This window comes from Pyrgilauda ruficollis, unplaced genomic scaffold (genome assembly GCF_017590135.1).
Source record: "Pyrgilauda ruficollis isolate IOZ18807 unplaced genomic scaffold, ASM1759013v1 scaffold42, whole genome shotgun sequence".
In the NCBI taxonomy this organism is placed as follows: Eukaryota; Metazoa; Chordata; class Aves; order Passeriformes; family Passeridae; genus Pyrgilauda; species Pyrgilauda ruficollis.
This window is the reverse complement of record NW_024525712.1, coordinates 1,554,173-1,565,405: the sequence shown is the minus strand read 5'-3', so window position 1 is coordinate 1,565,405 and position 11,233 is coordinate 1,554,173.

Here is an 11,233-nt window from a genome sequence, read left to right as displayed (position 1 = left end):
TGCTTTTCAGTATTTGCAAAGTGCATTTTGAAATTGTTCTGACTACAACCATTACTGCTATGGTGTGTCTTCTCTGGCTGGTATTTGGCCCTAAACCCCAACAAATGCTATAACAAAGTGAGAGGAGTTGGCATAAATTGTTGTCTCCCATGCTGCAGTGGCACAGCAATGAAAGAAAGGGTATTCATTTTTCTTTTCTTTGAATTTTATTTTAAAGACCATAATGATATATGTATCTATTCTGTTATCATGAAACAAAGCAATGAAGTAAGATGTTTGTCCTTATTAACAAGCCCCCAGACAGAATCCAGCAGGAGAAGGGAGACAAGGAGAGATGAGGGGTGGGATGTGGTGTGGAACAGATTCAGCAGCAAGCCCTGGGCCAGCTGCTTGGTGGCACTGGGTACGACTGGGGCAGCCTGGAGACACACCCTAATCATTGGCAATGTAAATACAGTGGAAAAGTATGTTCTACCTATGAAAAAGTATGGGAAATTCTGTTGGCATGTAGGAAGTCTATGATTTAACTCTGCTGGCATCGTGGAACAGTCCTCCAGCTCTAAGTCCCACCTCTGATCAGAGTATGACCAACTTAAAAGCTAGGTGATATTGTCCACACCCTCATTCCACTGAATTTTGAAACTCTAGGATGGAGAAAGCATTGCTTCCCTGGATAACAAGTCCAGTGCTGGACTATTCACCCTCATGATGAAAATGTCTTGCTTGATTCCCCTGCTGCATCTCTGACTGCTCTCCCTTGTCCTTCTGAGGTGTGTATCTGTGAAGAGGTGAAGCACCTTTTGAGATGTTTTGTCCTTCCCTGTAACCCACCAGGCTGTTAAGCAGCAGGAGGCTCCTTGTCTCCAAAAAAGCAAATGAAGAAATTAGGCCTGAGCCAATATATTCATAATAACTTCTGGGAGACTGAAAGGCCACGTGAATCTCAATTTGTGAATCATTTCTGCTGCAAAAGCAGAACAAATTCACAAAAGTGAACAGCTTGGCATTGGCACTTCCAGAACAGGAATTTGAGGGGGCTTTCTTTAATCTTGACTTTGAAGAGACTTAGAGATTGACAAGGAATGATGAAAAAAGAAGGGTTAAACAACCTGGAAGCTGAACAGAAACACTGCTCTTATTTTGACCCATCTGTAATTTGTTGTTTATATTTCAGCTCCACACAAATAGAGAGAAAAGCTATGAGCATTGCTTTCTCAGCCTCAGAGGAGACCAGAGCAAAGCCTACTGGTGACTTCACGGGGGACTTTGCTCCAAAAGTGGTGAGGTGTCACTGGGCTTAGACAAGAGGGCTTCCACTTTCTCTCGGCATCTCCACTGAGGTGTTGAACTGCATTTTTAAACTGTGAAAATGTGGAAAACTGCAGCTGTGAATCCTCTGATAAATCACAGAAAAACAGGGCTAGAAAGAGTCACAAGGGCTCATTTAATTTTTTCTCCAGCCTCAAGGCAGGTTGTACCACTTCATCATTTCTAACCACCCCCTGTCTGACCTGCATGTAGGATGATGGAAATTTCAATCTCCCTTACTGCTGTCCTTACCTGTAGGATTTTTTTTTTCCATGCATGCTCTGAATTTTTGCTTGCTTTAATTCAAGCTCATTGCTCCTGCTTATGGTAGACATCCATTTTTGACAACACTTTATGTAGATGGAGGATTATGTTTCCCTTCAGGCTTCACATATTTAGGCTAAATCCCTGTTCAGTCAGCCTCTGCTCCTGGGGTGTTTTCCACCCCTGCTTGGCAGCTGGGCTCCCTGCAAGCTCCACTCCTCAAGACACAGCACATCACTGTCTGGTGTGGAAGGGTAATTTCCCATTGTATGGGCTCTTCTCCTACTATATCCACACTAGAACATCTATGTTTTGATATGTCATTCTGCCCTTTTCCTCCCACTGCTCCCACCTGCTTTGCTTTATCCATCAGCTTACAGGCATACTTTCCATTTCTCCATCATCTGAACCCACAGCAGATGCTCTTCCCTTTAATTGACCCTAATGTTTTCAAACACAAGGGAAAACTGTGTGATGCTTTACCTGCCACCCACTTTAGAGCCCTAAAAAGCTGAGTTTCAGAGAAATTGATTTTGTTCCCTTTGGAGCAGGAACCCCACAGCAGAGCTGGATGCATTTTTGGCTGATACAGTAATTCTTGCTTCCTCTCTCCATTAGCTTCATGTTGTGTCAAATAACTCCTGCACTTGCAAACAAAGGAGAGGATATCTTCTTATAGTACCTACCCCTCTTGTGCACATTGAATGGCAATGGCATAAAGGAGAACCTTTTGTTCTGGAAGACATCAATGCTCTTAGCGAATGAAGTCTCTAGAAAATCATAGTTCACCACTATGAAAAGAGCCCTTGTTTGGTTATGTGCTATGGCAGTGCCCAGTAACTTTGTACTGGTAATGAATAATGCCATAGCTTGTGGAAACAGGAGCTGACACAGGACAGACCCCTCTGCCAATTCACACACGTCCTCAGTCAGAAGGTGTGACTGGAAGTGCCTGGTCCTGTGCCAAACAGGACAGTAGCAGTAAAACAGCTCTTGTGAAATAGTGATAATCTCCTTGTTGTCTGTGAGTAGCTTGCCACTTCTGGCTTGTGTAAAACTGAATTCTCAGGTGATCTGCTGCTGTTACTAAGAGAAAGCAATAAACTCCTGCCTCTCTGTGGGTATGCTCTTTTACCAGAAAACAAGTAAAGGCAGAGTTGGTCTGGGAGATGCTGTGCAGAGCCTTGTGGAGCTCTCTGAGATGCTGAGGGCTCTGGGATTGCATGTCTGCCATAAACCAGTCACCCAACACTGGCTCCTCCAGCACTCAATTAAAACATGCCCAGTACACAGCCTGACTGCACGTGTTAGCACATAAACTATAAAAATCCCACATCTCCCTACCTGAGAGGGATGAATTAAATGGGCAGTCCCAAAGATTCAACATCTAACTGGGCACACAAATGACTGGCTTTAAACTTTGGAAAATGAAAGAAAACTTCTGTGTTTGCTTGCTGATGACTCAGGGCTCAGAGTTAATGTTTTCCAACTTGCCATGAAAACTATGGACTGGAAATATAACTGGTTAGGAATTGAAGGTCTGTGTCTGCAAGCAACACATTAATTGCAGCATCTGGGGCTTTGAAAAAAGCCTACATGTTATATGGTCTGCAAAAAACTGGGATTTTATGAACTAGTGGTAACACAGTAGACATGGCAGTAGAAACAATGTAGAAGGGAAACAGGTTAAACTAGCATGTAAACCAGAAAATGAAAATTTCTGAATTTTCATTGTTTCAGGTTAGCATTCATGCCCCAGGTGTAATAGGTGCCCCTATTACATTCATGTAATAGGGGCATGAATGCTAACCTGAAACAATTGTACTCCTTGCTTTTATGCTTTCCCTACCAAGCAGTGTTACTTTAGATTTCTTCTCACTCCATCAAATTATCTGGTAGGGGCTGCTTTCTCTCTCTGGGCTGAATCCACCCAGGAGGAGCTGTCTGTAAGACTGTGCAATTCTGCCAAGTCTGAATTTGATCCACTATGCTCAGTTGTCCTACTAATGCATCTGTCTTGGGTCCAAGTGCTCTCCTGGTCTGAACTATAATTATCCTAAAACTAGATTTTTCTAAATTTCATTCCCTTGTAGCTTTTTATAGTTCTGTGAATTAATTATTCAGAGCTGTAGAAGTTCTAAGCAGTGCTTTTCCATAGCTTTTATGGACATGGATGCATTTCACTCATGTAGAGCAGAGCATGCACTAGAACTTCAGATGGGGACAAGGGAAAGACTTTGTCCAGATGTTAAACACGCTGAGTTCAGCACATCCTCCTCTGACACCATCTTCTTGAATCTTTTGAGACATAGATAATCTCTGAGGCTAAAAGTGTCTGTATTCCCTCCCTAGCTTTTTTAGGCTTTAAAGTCTCCCTTTTCCTATTGCAGGTTGATGACACCTGTAGCACTGTGGGGCAGCTGGGGCTGCTGTGAGCATGAGGACCAGTGTGGCTGCAGAGCTGAGCACTGCCAAAAATACCTCCACATTTTGGCTGGGATGGGGGTGAGGTGCAGTTGGGGTGCAGCGGAGTCTGGAGGACACAGACTTCTAGCTTGGAACCAAAAGCTGGGGAGAAGTCAGCAATCTCATTTTGTTGCTGAGAGAGAGTGGATGTGTGTTTGGGGATGGCTGGTTCTTGGGGACATGTGAGAGGGATCTCTGGGATGCAGGCTGGGGAAGATGTGTCCAAATAAAGCATAAAGCTTTGTTTGAATTTCACTTGAGCAGGAAGTTATTAGGAATACATGAAGGTTGTGGAGGCATCAAATCACAGACCTATTGGGCTGCTACTGGCGCAGCTCTTCTGGCTTGCTCAGCTAGGCCTGAGCAGTCCCCAAAGTAGGTGTGTGAGGAGATGTGCCCACATGGAGATGCTGCTCCTGCCCTCAACAGGCTCACCCCCTCTTCCCAGGGAGCTACAGCCCCTTCTTTCACTGGACTCTTCCCCCTGGAAAGGGCACTCACACACTGGGGATCTCCATCCCACAGAGCAGCGAAGGGAAAGGTCTGAGCTGCACTGCCAGGCTCTGAGCAGGACCCTGCTTTCCCTGTGCTGGGCTCTGCAGAGGCAGCACAGCAGCACCAGCAAATGAGGCTGAGCCTCTTCTGCCTCCCACATCCTCCTTGGGGTAAATGCAGAGTGTGTACTTTAATTAGTGATGATACATGAGGGAGACAGGAGATGAAGCAACATTCAAATTAAGTATCTGCAGAGCTGGTAAGAAGGTAAATATGAGCTCCTAGACTTGGGGGATTTTCTTCAGTCCCTTCTTTTGTGGCAACAGTTTGAGTTTTAATTCAAAAAGCAAACAAATCATTGCAACATTTTTTTCCACCAAAACACACCTTTGAGATCCACCTTCACAGGGCTCTGAGCTTTATGGCACTGCAAAGCCCAGGGTGGGTTGGTGGGGCTCCCACTGCAGCTGGGGGCCAGGCCATTCCCAGGCACAGCATTCCATCAGGCAAAGGGCTGTTGTTTCCACGCTGCAAACCCAGGGTGAGGGTGGTGGACTGACACCTGCACCACATCACCAACCCTCCTGGAGAAGATCACCCTCTGACAGAGGCAAACCACAGCAGGTCTGGAGATTTTTCTCAGGAGCAGAGCCTTCAGTGACTGCTAACTAGCGTGACTCCTCTCTCCCATCCCTTTGCTCCATCAGGGGAGCTGTGAGGACACCTCTGCCCCCACCTCTGCATCTATTTCTGCTCCCATGGTCAGGACTCCCTGCCCTCAGCTGTGTACTTTGTACCACTGCTCATCCTGGGACACCTGAACAGCTCCTACTTCACACTGAGCATCCTCTTTCCCACTGCCATGGACAGGCCTTCAGACTGAAAGTGGGTGGGATGCTGAACACAAATATTACACAGATGCCAGAAGGATAAATGAAGGCTTATTGAAGAATAAATTAACCTTGCATTAACTTTTTTTTGTAAGTGCTAAACTTCCTCTGTGCCTTATATGACAGATTTTTGTTTGCTTTTGTAACTAATACAGTATTTAATTATTGGAGAAAGCACAATTCATAGCAAAATATGTTTTTTAAAGCATTTTGAACTGATAAGCAGCAAGTATTCACAACGCTTTGCCATGACTTCACTTTAATAATGATTTTGGTGTTTCAGTATGAGTCAGGCAACAACAGAGGAATTGCTGAAGAAATTTTGCTAAAAACCTCTCTGAAAAACAGTTATGAGTCAGAGGAAACACAACTGAATTTTACTGGCTCGGGACTGGCTTGGTTGGATCTGTAATTTCAGACACCAAATTCCACATCTGGAGCTGTCTACAGTTTAGCTATTAATAGGATGTCTGTGTTTTTATTTCAATGCCACATCTGGGAGATAGGACCTGAGGAAGGGGTGGCTGCCAGTGGCCACTGATGCCAGGCACAGAGAATCCCACTACAACAGGAGAGCTCCTGCAGTGATGACTCAAAACAAGCAGCCTTTTTTCCAATGGAAAAATGCATTGTCAGTGTGAAAGAAAAACATAATTAGTAGAGGCCAGAAAAGAAAGGCACTGGAAGACCCCAAAAGCTCCGGAGTCCCTACTTTTGCTTTCTGCCCCTGCCAGTGTAATTTGTTTACCTATCTTTTTGTTACCAAAAATTAAATTTTATGTGCCATTAAAGGCTGGTTGTTTCTGACAGGATACCAAAGAAAAGCAGCAGTTGTGTCATTTTTGGGAGCTCATGTGTGGAAGGGCAGAAACACGTTCTTTGCCTAGTTGAAGCCAAACTGTATATTAATTAATCAGTACTGAAACTCTTAAAGGAAAGGTGACCCAATCAAACACTTTTAGGAATACATCTAGTTTAAGAACTTATGGGATGCTCTTAATTATTTCTCAGTTTCTGTCAGCATAAAGGCATGCCTTTAAAACCTCTGTCAGAATAAATTTTGCTCGGATACCACCAGCATGGAGTAAATAACTGAATTTCTCTTACTTGCCTGGATATAATTTGATATGAAACACCTGGTATAATGATAATATTAAAAAGTCTGGTGGTATTTGCATGGCATTTGGAGCTCAGAGGAGCTGCTGTGTCTCCAATAAGCTGTGCCTTTGAATGCTGTCAGGAGGATCAGGTGAGCATGGCTGTGGCTTGCCAGAACACCAACAGGATGCTGATAATAACACAGTGTCACACATTGTCCAGGATCCTGCTAGTGGGCTCTTTTATTGGATTATTGTCTCTTTGGAGAGGGGAAAATATCCTCTGCTTGAAGCAGATTGCCTCATGGTTTGTGTTGTGATAAAAGGTGATCAAACATCCATGGAAACTGTGAGTCTTTTTAGTTGCAAAGTTGCTGCCTCTCTCTCTGTTTGTTTTATTTAAAAAGTGCACATTTTGGTAGAGCTGTGGCAAAGGCAGCGCAGGATGCTTGGCAAGGCTGGAAGGCAGCCTGCCCCGGGGAGAACTCCTGCCATTCCAGCAGGAATCCCCATCTCTTGGCTGTCATATCTCCCTGGGGCAGCCCCAGCCGTGGGATCTGCTCCCCTGTGCCTGCCCCAGTCCGGCCACTGCGGCTTTGTGGGGTGGCGCGCTGGGCGCTCCAGGGCACGGGAAACACACGCGCATTCTCCAGGCCAGCGAGTGAACGTGGCTGGCTACATGCTCGGAATTATGTGTGCTTTTCACTACTTGAAGTCAAAGCTTGAGCCAGGAGAATCAGGACACGCCTGCAGGAGCATGGAGGATCTGGTGATTATCTAAATGAGTAATCAATATCCCCATTGACTCACTAGTGTGCATTTGTCAAATGTCCAACAGTGTGATTACCCTATTTAAGTACTTTCTTCAGGCATAAAGCAACCTTTCCAAAATTACTAACTTTTTGCTCATTGAAAATGTTGTTAATTAATACTTTTAGTGTCCTCCCCAGTGATTTGCTTTCTCTTAATTACCAACAGGAGCAACACAAGTGTGCTCCACTGCCAGTGTCAAAATTAAACTGACTTTCTCCAAATTGCACTGAATGATCCACATGGCTGTGCCTTCAGGTACTAAGCAGGAGACCTCAATCCCATGGGAAGTGCTGCTTTATGAGGCACTCTGTTTTCACAGAACCACAGATTGATTTGGGTTAGCAGGGACCTTTAAGAGTCATCTAGTCAAACCCCCTGAAATAAGCAGGGACATCTTCAACTAGATCAGGTTGCTCAGAGCCCCATTCTACCTGCCCTTAAAAGTTTACAGGCATGGGGCATCCACCACATCTCTGGTGGATGTGCCAGTGTCTCACCATCCTCATTGTAAAACATTTTTCATTCTATCTAGTCTGAACATGCCCTCTTTCAGTTTAAAGCCATTATCCCAAGTCCTGCTGCAACAGGCCCTGCTAAGAAGTTTGCCCCTATCTTTCTATAAGCCCACCTTGAGTATGGAAATGAATTTCAATAATAAGTATTTCAGGGTGGTTTCATGTAGATGGAAGCAGCGTGAGGACATGGGTGTCCCAGCAGCAAGGTTTGAGCCCTGGATGAGAAGTGCAAACATGGTACAAAGTCCCTGAACCCCAGGGTGCTGGGGAAGCAGTGCAATGCCCTGGCTTTTGCAGGGCTCTGGAAGGTGTCCCAGAGCAGGAAGAGCTGGGACAGGCTGGAAGAGCACTACAGTACCATCTTGTTGGCTCCAGCATCCCAGGAAGTGCTGTCACATTTCTTTATCTTTCTCTTTTGTTCAGCCATATGAAAAAATGGTCTCAGCAAAACTGAAAGTTGCTGTGGGGAAACACCAGGCTTAGAATATTATTTTTCATTGCCCTGATTGAACAAAAATACCTGGCTTTAGAAAAGCTTTGCAAGGCAAAAACTAATTTTCATTTAGACCCACCAATGTTTTCAATACATATTTTCTGACTTTTGCATTCTCCTGTTGTGTTTCAGAATAGAAACAAGTAACAGTACCCCAGTACTTTCTGCTGCAGTGAAACACTTGAGTCTTCTTATTCTATTCCCCATTTCTCAGCATAAATTTGCCATGTTGAATGACAAAACCAGAGTTTACTCTGTTATGCCTCACAGAAACGAGTTTTTCAGTGGCTACTTCTCTCTGTGAGAACTCATCCATTTCAAGGGCTCTCTGTTATTTTCTGCTCAGACAAATTAGACATGTCATTTTGTGTGTTTAGAAATTGCTGCTGCTGCCAGCATGAGGAAATAGCCTGGGTGGGAATGCCAAGCCCAGGTGGGAATGCCAGGGTATCACGGGCAGACACCCAAGGCCCTGCTGCTCTGCCCTGATGGTGGAGATGCTTGTGCAGAGACCCTGTGGGACAGCAGGGTTGCTGGTAGATGCAACTGGAAATAATCATGTGCAGGCTATGGAGTGTAGGAAATTCCAATTCTTTTGCTAATAGATACAGCTAAAATGCCCCTGGCCCCAAATTTTGTTTGATGATGAATCCCAGCAAATATTGTAGCAAACACCAGAGTGGAAATCTCTAGCAAAGCACCACAGCAAGAAATGAAGCTTTTACATTTTCCTTATTTAGCAAAGTCTTTCTCTTTTTGCGTAAGAAACTTTAATATTAAAATCTTGTCTAAAACACCTAACTTTAGTGTCTGACATAGCAACTGCAGCCTGGGAGGCAAAATCAGGTCCTTTTTAGGTTTCCATGTAATAAATGGGTAGACAACAGTAAATTAAAAGAAAACGTGTCAGTTTAATTCATAAATTCTTCACCTCTGTCAAGCCTCATTTTTTTTAATATCTCCACCCTCAGTCTTTCTATTATGGGAGAGAAAAACCACGCAGCCAATTTTCCTTTATGTTGGTTTAATTGTTGCTCTTTTTGACTTTGAAAAGGATACCTAGTGTTCTCATATATGTAAATGTGCCTGATGGCTTCGGCTGTTCAAATACTGAACCCCCCTGTAGGCACTGGGGTATCCCTGGGGCAACCTTAATACAAATGTAGGTTGAAAGTGCATTTTTGTATTTGTCCAGCTGTGCAGGCTCACATCTGCTGTTCTCAGGCTTGCTGCCAATCATTACAGCTCTTACCATTTATTTTTCCTTGCAAGGGAAGAAAGCACCCAAGACAATCCTGCTAAGAGAAAGAAGAGCAAGCATGCAAAGGTGGACTATTGACACTATTTTTGTTACTTTCTTTTTTCATCTATCTGATGTTACTGGCATAGTGGTAGGCATAGTAAGTAGGCTGGAGATGAAAAAGCATGCAAAAATTACATTAAATATTGTTGTAGCTACATCCTCTGAACACTCATTTTCCCTTGCTTTATGTTATATTAGTCAAACTAGACAAAGAGCCTTCAGAGGTAACTAGCAGATTTCCTTCTCCTGCCTCTCCCCATCCTACAAGGTCATCTAAAACAGGCCAGGGAAGTACACTAGAAAATACTGCAGGGAACAATCTTGCTTTGGCAGGAAAATGCATTGTAAAAGTCTACCTGCTCTTTTTCGCTTCCCAGTTTCTGTGATACAGATGACTGGCAAAGTCCCTTGGCATATTTGTTTCAGTAGTACATTAAATACTAGGTCTGCCTGTTCAGGTGATGCTGCTTACCTGTACGGAAGATAAGAGCCATGGATGCAGCTGGCATTTCCCAAGTTATGTTTGCTTGGTTAGTCTGACTTGGAAATGCAAAGGAGCACAAAGAGGAGTTAAAGCTCTTAAACAAAGAGGGGGCAAAGGTTCAAGCCCCAGCATCTGGACACAAAAATAAGAGGTTTTATAGATGAGCATCCATCAGTTTATCACTGGAATTCAAAATCTATCAAAAAAAATAATATTCTGATAAACAGCTTTTCCTCTTATTTCCCCAAGCACCTGCCAACCAGCTTGGTTTTAACACAGGTAAATAACACGGCTCATGTCTCCATTACTGTTCTCACTTGAATTTCTTTAAAGTGATCCCTCATTAAGGGATTTCCAAAAACAAGATTAAAAGAGGATTAAAAAAAAAAACCAAACTACATTGTCTTTTGAAATTCTGAAATTTTGAAATTGCTTTCTTCTTCATCAAACGTACATTGTGAGGAAGCTCAGTGATGGAGGGGGTCTCAGGGCTGCTCCTCCAACCTCCCCTGCAAGGTTGTTCTGCAAATGGCCCAGCCAGGAAGGAGCTCCTTCCCAGACAAAGTTGCTGGCCAGAGGCTTCCCTTGGGAAGTGCCATGTGCTTCCAGGACTGCAGTGTGGGGATGGCCAGGATGTCCCAGCTCAACGTCAGAAGACATGCTTTTGGCTGTCACTGTTTGCAGGAGGCAAGTCCTGGCTATTCTGGGAGAGGCAGATCAGAGCCCGCCTGACCCACAACAATCTGCCTCGCCAGGCGCCTGGCCGTGTCTGGAGCAATCTGTCACCTTCAAGGACACCAGCAGCGCCTTCCATCCCAACAATCATGACAGATATCAGAAGCCCAACGGGAAAAGAGGACCTCCATCCTTCATCCTTGCCACCATTTTCTTCCTTTGCTTTTTGGTGCTGGGCTGGCCAGGTCAAATCGATAAACTGCTCAAAAAAGGTAAATACCACTTTAATCTCTTCCTCCAGTTAATCATGGTTAACCACAGGAAGGCAGATAGTAATTCAAGATTAGCAATAGCCTTATGAAGCTCACATTATTACCGAAGAAATTTAAAAAGCCACACACCTCAAATACCTTAGTTTTCATCTAATCCT